General features: G+C 44.8%; 1 pseudogene; it reads right to left on the bottom strand.

Moving 5' to 3' along the window:
• Positions 1–12,938, bottom strand: part of LOC103255198 — a 16,011-nt pseudogene extending 3,073 nt beyond the window's left edge.
• Between the last annotated feature and the right edge of the window lie 3,686 nt (positions 12,939–16,624).

A 16,624-nucleotide genomic window follows, 5' to 3' on the forward strand; every position in this document is an offset into this window, starting at 1 on the left:
GTCTCGAACTCGCGGGCTCAGGCAATCCACTCACCTCAGCCTCCCAAAGTGCTGGGATTATAGGCTGAGCCACCAAACCCGGTGATCATTTGACTTTTACATTTTTTGTTTTGGTAGAGATGAGGTCTCACTATGTTGCCCAGGCCGGACTCAAACTCCTAGGCTCAAGCAATCTTTCTGCTTTGGCCTCTCAAAGTGCTGAGATTACTGGCATGAGCTACCACACCAGGCCTGGGAGGGTTTTCTAAAAGCTGAAAGACCACACTCTGGCCTCAGACCAAATGTGGAGTGGAAACGGCCTGGTTTCTTGGCAATGTCTCTGTTCTGCTGACAGCAGCCCTGCTTGTGTAGGCCTCTGATATCAGGAATATCTTGAGCTTGGGTCCTGGGAACATTTTTCTCTGCTGCCTTTGTGGGAGGAAAAAAAAACAAAAGCCCTTAAAGACTATCTCTCTGTGTGCATGTGTGAGGGACATATTTTGCAGCAAATATTTTTTAAAACCCTAACCGAGATAGATTTCATTCTAAAACCGGCGTCTGTCATTTATAACTGAGACTTTTTCTCATAACAGCTCTCAAGGTTGAGAAAAAGAGATTGAGTTACATCAAGTGTTTTATAACTGCAATGATTTTGGAGGCGTGAGCGTGGGAACACATCATCTTCTGAGCAGTGTGCATGTCTACAGTGTTCGTGCAGTTTAATATAAAGATTTAAGAGCTGGGGTTTGATACCATCCCCCCAGATAGACTACATTCTTCTTCCAAGGGGAACACACAACAAAATAGTGATTAACTGTGTGGGTACAGCTGTCGGTCCAGCACCTCGGGTGATTGTGTGACTTCTGGACAATTCTGTCTCTAAGCCTGTGTGCAAACCAGAAAGAGTAACTCCTGCCCTATAAGGTTGTAAGGACTATTTCAGTTAATATAGGGTCCAGTTTTAGGCATAGGGTAAGTGCTAAATAATTGGTGGCATTTAAAATGATTATTATTTCTATGATATTTCCGAACCAAATTGGACACATCTTGGCGGCTCCTTAAGGAAATCAGCCCATAGCTTCTAGTGATGATTTGAAGGGTGCAGAGATTCCGAAGAAAGAGAGACCTGCAGTGGAGACCTTTAATTTCTCTCTGACATTGGCAATCCCATATGGACTATGCTTACGGTTTCAATACACCATATCCCACTCCTCCCAATAGCTTGTTCTTTGTATAACCTATAAGGTAAGTGGGGCATGGACAGGAAAAAAAAAAACACATAGGGTTGACAACGTTAGCCAAGTTTTTAGAAAAGGAAACTGAGGCAGATGTGGGGGCTCACACCTGCAATCCCAGCACTTTGAGAGGCCAAGGCAGAAGGATTGCCGAAGTCCACGAAGTTGAAGTTGCAGCGAGCTATGATTGCACCACTGCACTCTAACCTGGTGACAGAGTAAGATCCTGTCTCTAAAAAGAAAAAAGAGAGAGAGAGAGAGAGAGAGATAAAAGCACAAGGGTCTTAGCTGTTGGGGGCAGAGTGTACCAGATGTCACCTCACTGTAACGCGAGGGATCTGTGCCAGCGGGGCCTTCCTTGGAGCACAGATCAGCAACTTGAACTCTAAGTCTGGTGCTCAAGATACAGAAAGGGCTGACGGAGCTCCCAGCAGGACACTGAAAGACTAGTGTTCATTCTCAGGAGAAGGTAGGAACCACCCGCATAGCCCAGGGCACCCTCCCACATTATGTAGAGGCTGGCAGGATGCAGGCTGATTCATTTCTTCGCTCTCCCCTGCCCACAATTCAGGCAGCCCTGAGATCACCATGGAGCTGACTGCAGGGTGTGAAGACAGCAGTGGCTACTTAGCTTCTGTTCTGGCCACATTGTCTAGTCATGGCCTAGCAGAAGGGTGGAAGGCTGGAGGAAGCTTCCCTTCACACTGTTGTATCGAGGGAGAATCGAGTGAGCTGCTTTAGGGCAAAGCATTCATGTATGTTTTGCGTAGGCTGTATATGAATAACTCCCTCTAGAATATTTTTTATACTCAGTAGTGCATACTAAAGGCCCTGAGAAGTCCTACGGTTAAAAAAAAATAATGAGTTTTATCCTTAACTCAGCAGTCCTCCAATTGTTTGACCACAGACACTTATTTCTTTTAAACAAGTTATACCTGTCAGCATCTTGACAGGGCATATGGTAGCAAATGCTGGACCGGGCAGAATTTTTTTTTTTTTTTTTTTAGTAAAAGTCTTACTCTGTCACCCAGGCTGGAGTGCAGTGGCATGCTCATGGCCACTGCAATCTCAATCTGCTGGGCTCAGGTGATCCATCTGCCTCAACCTTTCACGTAACTGGAACCACAGGCGTGTGCCACCACACTAGCTAATTTTTTGGATTTATTTTAAAGATGAGGTCTTACCAAGTTGCCCGGGCTGGTCTTGAACCCCTGGACTCAGGCAATCCTCTTGTTTCCATGTCTCAAAGTACTGGGATTACAGGCATGAGCCACTGTGCCCAGCCCAGCCAGAAATTTAAATGTCCAGATGTGGAATTGTCTAAACATTGAAGACCTGACTGTGGATAAGAAACAAAATAAGACAAAATTTAAGAAATAAAAATAAAACCCTAAGCCTCCAACCAATGGAATGGACCCCATCTTGGCCAAGGCAACCTCAGAGAAATCTTAACAATAGAACTCCCAGCCATGATGGGACGGGAGGTCGGATATACCTTGCTATACCCCCTTCCTCACTAACTGTCATCAGGCTTTCCTCCCCAAGGGCTAAACAGGACCTTCTTAGAGACTCACTCTGCCACTGACATCAGCTAACTGCCTGATGCTGCTCCTTGCCCTTTCTGCAGAGACCACTGACCACCGAGTGCTTCTGGCCAGTCTGCAGAGGCTGCACACAGAGGGCCTTTGTGTCCTCTGCTTGACCTTTTGATACACGGGGCCTAAGTGCAATACATGCAAATGTCATCTCCACCCCAAAGTGAACATGTGGTATATGTTGCATACATGTCAGCCCACTATGCATGTCTGTGCGTCCCCTTCATGAATATTCATAGCTTATTAAATATGCATATTTTGCCACCCTGCTCAGCTTCTATTTCTATTCCCTTCCCTCTTCCCATGAAGTGCCTGTTTCTAGCTTCTGGTCAGAGCCCTGTCAGGATGGCAGTCTTCAGGCTGCCACCTTTTATGAGAATTAAACTCTTATTTCCAAATTTAGGAACCTCGTCTTTCTTCACTTAACATCATATAGAGCTTGTCATTCTTTAGTTGACAGGGGAAATAGGTTACAAGCTATATGTTAGTCTTCAAAAGTTTGAGTTTGTTGCTAGATCCATACTAAGCACCCATACTAATGCCGGCTCACCAAATACCACCTGTACAACCAGTTGATAAGTCATAGCTGTGTGATTATTTATTGTGATAAAAGACATCACCAACTAGGCTAGGTATATCCAACCAAGCCCAGATAGCTATCCATGCAGCCCCACAAAATCTTTTAATGTCATGGGTTTTTCATCATTTATTTTCTTTGTGACCTTACGTGTAGTTCCATTTTTGAAGTTCACAATCATGTCTTATTCATGACATCGCTTTTTGGCAGCACATACATTTGTGAGCAGCTGTTTTCAATTATGAAGCACACAAATAGCAGAATTCGAACAAACATTTCTACTGAGCACCTTGAGAACTTGCTAAGAATTGCAAACACTTCCATACCAGACATTGATAGATTAGTTTTACAGAAACAAGGTCGAATTTCCCACTAGTTTTATATTGTTTTCATTCTTCTAAACTTCATAGCTAAAAAAATATAAAAAATAGTCTTATTATGTATATACACTAATTATATTATATAATTTATGTGTGGCCCAAGACAATTCCTCTTTACTCGATATGGCCCAGGGAGGCCAAAAGAGTGAACCCCCCTAAACTAGACAGAGCTTTAATAATGTCTCTCAGCACTTTGGGAGACTGACGTGGAACAATTGTTTGAGCCCAGGAGTTTGAGACCATCCTGGGCAACATAGCAAGACCTCATCTCTACAAAAAAATTAAAAAATGAGCTGAGTGTGATGGTGCATGCCTGTAGTCCCAGTTACTTGGGAGGCTGAGGTGGGAGGATCTCTTGAGCCTGGGAGTTCAAGGCTGCAGCTAGCCATGATTGTGCCATTGCGCTCCAGCCTGCGTGACAGAGAAAGATCCCAATTCAAAAAATTAAAAATAAATAAATGAACAAAAGTTCTCTGAGAGTCAATAAGAGTCAAGTTTGGATTTTATTTTTTTTAAAAATTATATGGTTGGAAGTTTGTTTTAAGGTAATCTTTCCAGTGAAGGGGTTTGGTGGAGGCTGAATAAGGGATAACAATACAATAGTGTGGGATTGAAAGCAGCAAGGAAAAGATACAGAAGTGAGGGATTCGAAGACCTGAGGGTGTTCACCTGAGGGTGTTGATGCTTCCTATGGATGCACTGAAGGATGTTTTCGGGAAGTTTCTATAGTGAACAATCAAATTATCTGCCTAGACAAGAGTCGACTGGAATAGTAAAGCTATGCTCCAGAGGACCATGGAGCAGTCATGTTATGCTGATGTAGTGAAGAGAGTAAGGTTGCAGACAGAAAGGACAGGATCATGGACTTCGCAGCAAATTGGATGGAAGTAGAGACCATCATTCTTAGCGTCTATCACAGAAACAAAGCACCAAATACCACATGTTTTCACTCATAAGTGGGTCCTGAACATTCATCACAATAGCATAAGGGAGGGATCGGCAGTCGCGGGACACTGCCGGGGAGGGAAGAAGGGGCAGGGGGCACATAACAACACAAAGTGTACCTGACCCTAAACCAGGGGGAGTGAAGACCAGTTGGAGGCCCAAGCTTCACCTGCACATACACAACTTATATACCTAATCCCAACTTGTACCCCACATCTTTATAATAAAAAAGTTTTAAAAAAAGAAGAAACCGGGCTTGGTGGCTCAGCCTGTAATCCCACGCCTTTGGGAGACTGAGGTGAGTGGATTGCCTGAGCCCACGGGTTCGAGACCCGCCTGGGTAGCTAGACCTCATCTCTACGATAAAAAAAGAAAAATCAGCCGGATGTGGTAGCGCATGCCTGTAGTTCCGGCTACTTGGAAGGCTGAGGTGGAAGGATTGCCGGAGCCCAGCAGGTCGAGGCTGCGGTGGCCGGGAGCGGCCACTGCACTCCAGTCTGGGCGACAGAGTGAGACTCCAACTCAAAAACAAACAAACAAACAAACAAAAAGTAGAAAGCAAGGTGTGTGTGTGAGCCCACTAGTGTTGAAGGGGAGAGGGCTAGATACTTCCAGACCTCAGTTTCCAAGTTGTGTCTATGGGGTAGATGGTTTGCCTTCTCACTCTTAATTCTGGGCCTGATTACATGGTGTTGAATGCACATTTATTTTATTTTGATTGTTTCTGCCAGGCTAGACTGCAGCCAGATGTAACCTGAGGATGTTATATATGTGTGGAGTCTATAACTCTGTCACTGTTGAGTTTCCAAGTGTGTCAATGCCACGACCACCATCAACCTCCTTGGATGCAGATTGTATCAATGTGCATAGACAAATCTCACATTATCCAGAGCTAACACATTTCTTTTAAGAATGCTTTCGGCTGGGGACATACTAGCAGGACTGATGTCCGTTCCTTTGTTGGATTTTAATATACTTTGGAGAAAGGATGGATGATAACTTTGGAATGATGGGGTGGGCCGTTTTCTGTTTCCTGAGGATAGAGCCTCCTGGGAATGGTGAATACCTTGGTAATGACCATGATGGAGAATGCACTGAAGAGGACTGCTTTCCATTTATGTAGGAAGTAGACAGATGTCTTTAATGTGTTTCTTTTTTTTTTTTTTGAGTTGGAGTCTCACTCTGTCGCCCAGACTGGAGTGTAGTGACATGCTCCTGGCCACCGCAGCCTCGATCTGCTGGACTCTAGCGATCCTTCCGCCTCAGCCTTCCAAGTAGCTGGAACTACAGGTGTGCACTACCACACCCAGCTAATTTTTGATTTATTGTAGAGATGAAGTCTCGCTAAGATGCCCGGGTGGGTCTCGAACTCACAGGCTCAGGCAATCCACTCACCTCAGCTTCCCAAAGTGCTGGGATTACAGACTGAGCCACTGAGCCTGGCCTAATGTGTTTCTTATCTTACAAATACAAAATAAGAAATGTCACTGATCGCCCAAGTTTTCTTTTCTTTTCTTTTTTTTGAGTAGGAGTCTCATTCTGTCACCCAGTCTGGAGTGCAGTAGCATGCTGATGGCCACCATAACCTTGACCTACTGGACTCAGGCGATCCTTCTGCCTCAGCCTTCCAAGTAACTGGAACTACAGGTATGCACCACTGTGCCTGGCTAATTTTTTGGATTTATTGTAGAGATGAGGTCTCACCAGGTTGCCCAGGCTGGTCTCGAACCTGTGGGCTCAGGCAATCCTCTTACCTCAGTCTCCCAAAGTGCTGGGATTATAGGGATGAGCCACCGCGCCCGGCAATCATCCAAGTTTTATATTATAGTTTTTAAAAATGATGAATTTAGTCTCCACAGGTATAAAGTGCAGAATGAACCATAGGTTCAATCATAAAATTGAACTAATATCTTTGATTTCAATAAAATTATATTCTGAGAATTAAATCTGAGTTAAAAAATTAAAATCTCCATTTAAATCCCAATCTGATATTGTACAGCCAACTCAGGCAATGAGTTCTGGGAAATTATTTTACCTTTTCTATTGATGAACTGCTTTTATTGCCAGGTTATAGGAATCTATTTGGGAAACAGAAAAAAGTCTGGACTGATGGTCATGATGGCTTTGAAAGCACAGGAGTGTTGCTGTTGTACATACTATTCTGCTGTTAAAGTTGATATGATTCTATTGCAAAAGTGAAAAAGATATGTCTAAGATCTTGGGTAGATAAGTCTAATATTAACTTTAATAACTATGTACTAGTTGAGTGACAGTAGGCAAGATGTTTTTGTTTAGATAGCAAGAACCACCTAAATTCATGAAAATCTGAAATACAGACTGTTTTAAGGAAGCAAAGACATAGAGCAAGCTAGCTGGGGATGGTGGCTCACACCTGTAATCCCAGCACTTTGGGAGGCAGAAGTAAGAGGATTGCCCGAGTCCAGGGGTTCAAGACCAACCCGGGCAACTTGGCAAGACCTCGTCTCTACAATAAATTTTTAAAAATTAGCTGGGTGTGGTGGTGTGCTCCTGTGGTTTCAGCTACTTAAAATGCTGAGGCAGAAGGATCACCTGAGCACAGAAGGTTGAGGTTGCGATGACTGTGAGCATGCCACTGCACTTCAGCCTGGGTTACACAGTGAGACTCTGACTAAAAATAAATAAATAAACAAAGACAGAGCAAATGAAAATAGTTCAGTTCAATAACATGCCTACTGCAGCATTATGCTAGAATATAGAAGGTGCTGTGGGAGAGAATGCTGGAGGTTAGCCAAAGGTTTCCAGAAGAGCTGATATATTCATTATGGATTGCTGTGTAACAATGGCCCTAAACATAGTGACTTTGAGCAATAAACATTTATTATCTCACATAGTTTTAAGGGCCAGGAAGACTGGAGTAGCTTTTCTGGGTGGTTCTGGCTCAGGGTCTCTCACGAGGCGGCCATTGTGGTGCTGACCTGGGGTGCCATCATCTGAAGGCTTGATAGGGGAAGGTTTGACTTTCAAGACAGCCCATCCACATGGCTGTTGACATGAGGCCTCAGTTCTTGGCAATGAGAGCCTTTCCGTAAAGCCACTCACAACAAGGCAGCCAACCCATCCTAGAGTGATAGTGAAGGGAGATAAGTGATAAGGGAAAAAGGCCAAAGTCAAAATATCTTATAATCTAGCTTCAGAAGTGGCATTCCACTAATCATACAGATACAATGTGGGAGAAGACTATACGAGGGTGTGCATACCAGGCAGCAATTTTTGGTGGCCATCTTGGAAGCTGGCTACTTCAGATACTACCTTCACCTAGCAGAAATTCCTAGGGAATATGTTTTGATAAATTATATTATTACTTGAATTATTTTTCAGTTTAACTAATAATCTTAACTGGAATATGAATGTCTGCATATAAAAGAAAAATAGTTGCAACCAGGATGTATTGAACTCTTTTCTTTTTTTTTTTTGAGTTGGAGTCTCACTCTCTTGCCCAGAATTGAGTGCAGTGGTATGCTCACAACCATTGCAACCTCAACCTGCTGGGCTCAGGTGATCCTTCCGCTTCAGTCTTCCAAGTAGCTGTAACTACAGGCATGCGCCACCATGCCCAGTTAATTTTTCTTGATTTTTTGTAGAGATGAGATCTCATCATGTTTCTCAAACTGGCCTCGAACTCTTGAGATCAGGCAATCCTCTCGCCTTGGCCTCCCAAAGTGCTGAGATTACAGGCTTGAGCCATTGTGCCTGACCCTGAACTCTTTCTATATGGAGGCACGACCAGAACACTGCAGTCATCTCGCTGAATGAGCATAACATGGTGCTGAAACATCTGGATTTGAGAGACTCATAAACTTGTTCGGAACACGGGCAGGTTGGGGTGGATCACTTAAGTCATCTGTGCTGTGGTACACTTGTCTGTAAGAAAAAGGAAGTGTCTTCTTCATAGGACTATCTGAGTGTGAAGTAAGCCCCACCACCAGCCTCTCTGTCAGAATCCAGGCCTGTCTCTCTTTTTTTTCCTCCCTCCCTTTCTTTCTTTCCTCCCTCCTTTCTTTTTCTTTCTTTCTTTCTTTCTTTCTTTCTTTCTTTCTTTCTTTCTTTCTTTCTTTCTTTCTTTCTTTCTTTCTTTCTTTCTTTCTTTCCTCCCTTCCTTCCTTCCCTCTCTCCCTTCCTCCTCCCTCCTTCTTCCTTCCTCCTTCCCTTCCTTCTTTCCTTTCTTCCTTCCTTCCTTTCTCTTTCTTTCTTTTCTTTCATCTATCATCTTTCCTCTCTTCCTTCGTTTTCTTCCTTCCCTCGCTCTCTTTCTTCCTTCCTTCCTTTCCCCTCTCCCTCTTCCTTCCTTCCTTCCTTTCCCCTCTCCCTCTTCCTTCTCCCCTCTCCCTTTCTTCCTCCCTCCATCTTCCTTTCTCTCTTTTCTTTCATCTTTCCTCTCTTCCTTCCTTTATCCCTCCCCCCTCCTTCTTTCTTTCTTTCTTTCCTCCCTTCGTTCTCTCCCCTCCTCCCTTCCTTCCTTCCTTTCCTCTCGCCCTCGTCTTTCCCTTCTCCTCTTCCTCCCTCCCTCTCTCTCTATTTCTTTCTTTCCATTTTCTTTCATCTTCTATCATCTTTCCTCTCCTCCTTCCCTTTCTTCCCTTTCTCCCTCCCTCCTCTCCTCGTTCCTCGCCCCTCCCCCCTTCTTTCTTTTCTTTCTTGCACTGTAAGGCAGGAGCTTATATCAGGAAGCAAGAAAGTCTCAGTTCAGGGTTGGATATTGAGAACTAAACTCTGACCTTTTTTCCTCTCACTCAAATTCCTAATTAAGGGGCCTAAGGCATCATGCCCCATAAACCAGAAAATCTCATTGGGTGGGTTTTTATTAGCCCTATATAATGTGGCTTACTTTCCAACCTGACTCTGGCATAGCATTGCATAACAGATAAAGAAGGAAATAAAAAATATTTTATCCCAAAATGTTTCTTTGACATATTTTGAAATGACTCTGAAAAACCCTTTTGTGTGTGTGTGTGTGTGGGAAAGATTTGTATCAATAGAGAATCTCCGTTCACATAGCCAGATCTTTTCCCTTCTAGGCCTTCCTGATCCAGGAGGGATTAACTGAGAGTGCGACACCTGTAGTCTGAATAAGAGACATCTGCCATCTGTTCTCTTTAAGGGCGGCCACCTAGGAGACTTCATACATAGCAAGAACCTTGGTCTCCACAACCCCCTTATCTTAACTCCAACATTCCTTTCTACTGATTCCAAATCTTTAGACAGTAGCTTAACTCCACCAACTATCAGCTAGAGGATCCCTAAAACTCACCCAAGTCCTGTAAACCTTCCTTTCGAGATGTCCTGTGTTTTGGGGCCAAACCAATGTATACCGCTCTCATATTGATGTATGATTTTACCTGCAATTCCTGTCTCCCTGAAATGTACAAAACCTAACTGTAACCCGATGGTGCGGCACATGGACCTCCTGGGATTGTGCCCTGGACTGCAGTCACAGGTTCAGAATAAACCTCTTTATGCATATGTTGGCGGAATTTGGATTTTTCCATCATCGATGTCTTCCACAAAAAGGCTGGTGGACTCTCCTGATGTCAGTCAGCTAGGCACAGTTTCCAGTTGTCTGTCTACTGCTACCCTCACTTCTCCTGAAAGGATGAAAAAAAGTGGGTCACCCCATTGGCTGTGGGCTATCGGGCAAACATCTGATTGCTCCCTAGGGAAGACCAGGTCTGCTCAGTGGTTTGTTTCATGGGACACTGACGGCTGGCCAAGAGGTTACCCCAGGGTGTCCCTCTGACTTTGTGGCCTCATGACTGAGGACTTCACTCCCTTTTGACCTGGCTCCCCCGATGTCCCATCTACTTTTCCCATCTGGTTTAATCTGGCTGAGCTTGTGGTGGGGGCGCCTGTCCTCTTTATCCCTTTAGCACTGGTCAAAATGTCCCCGCAGGACACTCCCTCCATCTATGACTATCTTTAGAAAGTAGAAATCTTGGATACCAGTGCTGGCTGGGCCTCAGCAAGGTCATCTGCCCATAGCCCTCCTGGGGCATGCAGGGGCCATAGTTTTCTTCTGTCACTGCTCTGGATCGGGATGATAGTTTCCCAAAAACAAAACAACTGACAATTCCAGGCAAGTTTATGTGAATTTAGAGGCTTCTACAGCTATTTTTTTTCTTGTGTAGTTATTTAAAAATAAAGGGTAAGGACTTACAATGCCAGTGAGGGGAAATTGTGTTTAAAATGATGCCCCACCTCTGATGGCCACACTTAACCCTCCCTCCTTTGAAAATGACTTTTTCTTTTTTTTAGTCATAGTCTCACTCTGTCTCCCTGGCTGGAATGCAGTGGCATGCTCAGGGTCACTGCACCCGTGACTTGCTGGGCTCAGGTGGTCCTTCCACCTCAGCCTTCCAAGTGCTGGAACTACAGGTGAGTGCTACCACGCCTGGCTTATTTTTTGACTTATTGTAGAGACAAGGTCTCACCAAGTGGCACAGGCTGGTCTTGAACCCCTGAGCTCAGGTAGTCCTCCCAAAGTGCTGGGATTACGGGCTTGAGCCACCATGCTGCTGAAAATGACATTGTTAAGGCCTTTTAAAAGCACATGAATGGCTCACACCTGCAACTCCAGCACTTTGTGGGGCCAAGGCAGGAGGACTGCTTAAGCTCAGAAGTTCAAGACCAGCCTGGGAAACACAGTGAAGCCTTATATCTACAAAAAAAGAAAAAATTAGTCGGGCTTGGTGGTGTGTACCTGTAGTCTCAGTATGAGGGAGGTTGAGACAGAAGGAGGCCTGATTCCAGGAGATAGAGACTACAATGATCCCTGTCATGCCACTGCACTCCAGCCCAGATAGACAGAGTGAGACTCTGACTCAAAAAATTAATAAATAAGTGAACAAATAAATAATAAAATAAAATGTACACACGGTGTTACATGTTAGCAGTCTATATTTGGCCTCTGCGCCCATTTCCTGGCAGACAACTCCTAAAACCCTTGGGCTTTCCTTAGTGATAGTGTCTTTTTGTGTGTTAATGAGTTGACTGCTGGCTGGGGCTTCCTGGGAAGCTCTGGGTGCAGGTGGGTTGCCAGGTGAACCAACCGCAGGATTGAAGGATGGGAACCTTCAGCCTGTCTCCCCATCTCTTACCTTCTGGTAGGGAGAGGGGCTGAGGGTTGGTGACCACCAGTGGCTGACGATGTAATTGACCATGCCCAGCAGACGAAGCCGCCATAGAAGCCCAGAAACACAGAGTTGGAGACCTAACAGAGAACTGAAGATGTGGGGTGTCCCTGGAGGAGGGCTGGAGGGGTGTGGAGCCCAGTGTCCTCCCCAGATGCTGAGGATGTGGGGTCTTTGGAGAAGGACTGGAGGGGTGGGGAACCTGGTGCCTTTTCCCCAGATGCTGAAGATGTGAGGTCCCTGGAGGGGAGCTGGAGGGATGTGGAGCCTGGTGTTCCCCCAGATGCTGAGAATGTGGGGTCTATGGAGGGGATGCTGGAGGAGGCTTGGAGCCCAGTGCCCTTTCCCCATTCCCATCCTCCGCCTCTCTCCATCCAGCTGCTCTTGAGTGTACCCTTCGTTTCAAACATGTCGTCTAGTAATTAAACTGTTTCCTGAGTTCAGGTTTCTGGGCACCTCTGATTTCTAGCTGGTCAGCCAGAAGTGCTGGTGACAACTTGGAGCTGCAATTAGCAGATGAGATGGGGCAGGGTTTGGTGTGTTTTGGGGGACTGAGCCCTGGATCTGTGGGACCTGATATTGCTTCCAGGCAGGGAGTGTCAGAGTAATGTTAAGTTATAGGATGCCCAGTTGGCATCCACAGGGACCTTGGAGGATTTTCAGGCATAGAAAAACCCCACCCGTCGGTCCTGCAAGTGTTCTGAGTTGAGTGTGAGTAGGGAGGAAGTGCGGTTTGCTTTTTCCTTATTCATTTGGTGTCAGAAGGGAAGCGTTGAGAATGTATTAGGGGAAGCTGCTTGTTTTCCTAATGCTGGGAAGCCTGGCCACTGGCAGGGATGGGTCTTCAGGTAAGACCCACGTAAGTTGTTAAGCCCATCAGTGGTGGTCAGCCCTCGGGTTTCTGTGTTTACTTCCATGACGAATGGGTGACTTACCTTGCCAAGATAAAGAACTTTCCTGGAGCCCAAACAGCCCCTACCTTTCCTAGAGCAGCTGTCCGGTCCCTGCCTGGTGGCAGCATAGCCTCTGCTGTCTACAGCTTGCAGGTGGGCCAGGATCATGTTCACATCTGCTAACACCCTCCTTCCCTTTGCCTTTTTAAAAAAATTTAAATTAAATTAATTTTTTTTAAGAGACAGGGGTATTGCTTTGTTGCCCAGGTTGGAGTGCAATGGCACAATCATAGCTCATTGCACCCTTGACCTCCTGAGTAGCTGGGACTACCAACACGTCTGGCTAATTTTTTAATTTTTTGTAGAGACAAGGTCTTGTGTTACCCAGGTTGGTCTCGAACTCCTGGCCTCAAGCAATTCCACCTCAGCCTCTTAGAGTGCTAGGATTATAGACCTCCTTCTCTTTGTTGAGAGCATTTCTCAAACTTTGTCTCTTTGGAGAAACCTGCCCAAAACCATGGAGTGGGCAGCCAGGGTTGTCACAGGATGTGCCACCAGAGGTCCTGGGGAGGTAGCTGTTGGACAAAGTGGGGCCTCTCCCAGCTTCTCAAGTTCTCAAGGCTTGGGGGACAGAGGCTGCAGTGAGAAGAGCAGATGGAATCCAAGATGCATCTATGTGGTGCATCACTGTCTACATCAAGGCCAAGGACGTCCCCCACACGTGCTGTTGCTGAGTGACAGCATCTCCTACAGGGCATGCGTTGCCGCCTCCATTTCACCCATTGATATGACTTGCTCACACTGTGGACATGAATACCCACCAGAGCGGCCTCATCCAGAACCAGGACTCAAACAGATTTCTCCAAACTCCGACTGAGCTCCAATCTCAGGATTCAACATCAGAGTATTAATTAGGTTTAGCAGGATGCATGGTTATGTGAAAAAACAAACGGCACACAACAGCAACAGCAAAACAGTCACTGAACATCATGAGTGCTAAAACTTTAAAAAAATTTTTAAATTTATTTTTATTTGAATCAGTTTCTCACTCTGTTTGCCCAGACTGGAGTGCAATGGCACAATCAGAGCTCACCATAGCCTCAACCTGCTGACTTCAGGCGATCCTTCTGCCTCAGCCTCCTGAGTAGCTGGGACTATAGGCATGTACCACCATGCCTGGCTAATTTTTACATTAAAAAAATTTTTTTTGTAGAGATAAGATCTTGCTATGTTGCCCAGGCTGGCCATGAACTCCTGGGCTCAAGCAATCCTCCCATCTCAGCTTCCCTAAGTGCTGGGATTACAGGCCTGAGCCACCATGCTTGGCCAAGCACTACAACTTATAAATTGCATTAGTAATTCCTGGTAGAAAATCATTGCTCTGAGTGTAAGGGAGGGAGAGAGGTGAGCGAAATTAGTAAAATTAAGGCAGCTCTGAGGAGTCATTATCAGTAAGTCTTACCCTTGTACTTCTGGGAGAAGAGGTCACACATTGGCCTCTGCCTGCAGATCCATTGCATTTGTCATTCATAGTATTTAAAATTATTTTGAATTCATTGCCACACTTAAAGACAGGATATTTTGCATGAAAATCCAAACTTCTGATTTCTCTTTGAAAATCAGAAGCTGGGCAATCCCCCTTGGGTCCCCTCGCTCTGGGAGATTTGCTGTCCTCTCAATAAATCCTGCTTTCTCAAAAAAAAAAAAAAAAAAAAAAAAAAAAAAGAAAAAGAAAAAAAAGAAAGAAAATCAGAATTTCTGTTCATATGGGGACACATATTTCCACATGGTGTCTGTCAGCTACCCCTCCAGCCTGGGCATGTGACCTGACCTCCAATATTGTCCCCACTGGGCTTCTTTGACTCCCAAATTTGGGAAGATAAGATTTTCTTCAGCATGTCAACACACAAGCATATAAATCCAAAGTGCTAGAAGGCAGGGGAAGTCCTTGTTTACTTAAGTTGGTTAAAATATGAAAGACATCTGCTACTTGTTGATATCGTCTTTACCTAGATTTCCTTTTGTGATGGCCACATAGAGATGTAGAGACATGTCTATATGTGATTCTTACACAAGACACAGGGCTGGAAGTCCTGTGGAGACGGGGGAGGTATTGGGGTGAATTCAGAAGGCTATGTGCTTCTGCAAAGGGCAGTATAAAAAGGGATAAATAAATCATGGTACTACTTACACAGTGGGATACCAGAGAGCAGTTACAATAAATTAACTAGCCAGGCATGGTGGCTCACACTTATAATCCCAGCACTCTACCATGTTTTGCTGATTTCACTGATGATTACTGATATGTGAAGAAAATTAACTAATTTATAGTTCAATTTTTTCTAATCCCCATATCACAATATCTGCCAAACTTGGTGAGGTGGCAGATGTGTTGGTCAGCAGTCCAAGAGCCGTTTCCAATAGCTTCTCCCTCCCCATTTGCCACTAGAGAGGCTGGAAACCCCAGAGACTAACTTTCCATTCTCTTTTGGCCAGGTGGTATCTTTGTGACTCATTTCAAGCTACCGGGAAGCGGACGTCTGCGGGATGGCCTTGTGTGCCCCTGTCCCTGACTGATCTTGAAGATAGTCTGAGGAAGAGGTGTTTGGAATTGCTGGTACCAAGTGGAGATGGTGAGGAGAGGTCAAGGGAGGGGTGAGGCACGGATCCTTCAGCCTTCAGACCGAGTCCAGCAATGCCTTCCTGGACCTTTCGGGAGCCAGGCATTCCATTGCGGCATTGAATGCTCCCACATATCCTAAGTTTTAGTACCTGCCCTTCTAGGTGTGCACCCTAGGGAAATTCATGTATTTAATAGGATTATTCATTGTTTGTAAAGCAAAAGATTGAAAGTAATCTAAATGACCATCAGTAGAGGAAGGGACAAAAAAATCATGGTACTACTTACACAGTGGGATACCATAGAGTAGTTACAACAAATTAGCTAGCGGGGCACGGTGGCTCATGCCTATAATCCCAGCACTTTAGGAGGCCAAGGTGGGAGGATCACTTGAGCCCAGGAGTTTGATACCAGCCCAGGAGTTTGGTTTGTGGAGAGACCTCATCTCCACAAACCAAAAAAGTAAAAAAATTAGCCAGGCATGGTGATGTGCCTCTGTAGTCCCAGCAACTCAGGAGGCTGAGACAGATGTATCCCCTAAGCCCAAGGTCAAGGCTGTGGTGAGTTGTGATTGTGCCACTGCACTCTGGGTGACAGAGTGAGAGACACTGACTGACTTTAAAAAAAGAATTAGCTAAATTTATGTGTATCAACACAGACAAGTTTCATATCAATGTTGAGTGAAAGGAGCAAATTGAAGAAAGGTATGTAGAGTATGATAGCATTTATGTAGGATTTTCAAAGCACACTAAACAATATCTTATGTATTGTATGTATCTGTACATATATGCATTATATACAACACATATAAATGTATGTGTTGTAAAAGTGTAAATATATAGGCTAAATGATACATCCCAACTTTATTATCATTATTATTTTATTTATTTATTATTATTATTATTATTTTGAGTCAGAGTCTCGCTATGTCGTTCATGTTCAGCCTCCCAAGTAGCTGGAACCACAGGCACACATCACCATACAGGCTAATTTTTTATTTATTGTAGAAACGACGTCTTGCCAAGTTGTCCAGGCTGGTCTGAAACCCTTGGGCTCGAGCAATCCTCTCACCTCAGCCTCCCAAAGTGCTGAGAGAACAGGTGTGAGCCACCATGCCCAGTCAAAACACACCAATTTTAGAATAGTTTCTGTCTCTGTGGAAAGAGAGGAATGGGAACAGCACTGGGGTACAAAGAAGACAAGACAAGTAATGACATTAAAAAACCAGGGTGGT

This window comes from Carlito syrichta, unplaced genomic scaffold (assembly GCF_000164805.1).
Source record: "Carlito syrichta isolate Samal-C Ts95f unplaced genomic scaffold, Tarsius_syrichta-2.0.1 Scaffold287934, whole genome shotgun sequence".
Classification (NCBI taxonomy): domain Eukaryota; kingdom Metazoa; phylum Chordata; class Mammalia; order Primates; family Tarsiidae; genus Carlito; species Carlito syrichta.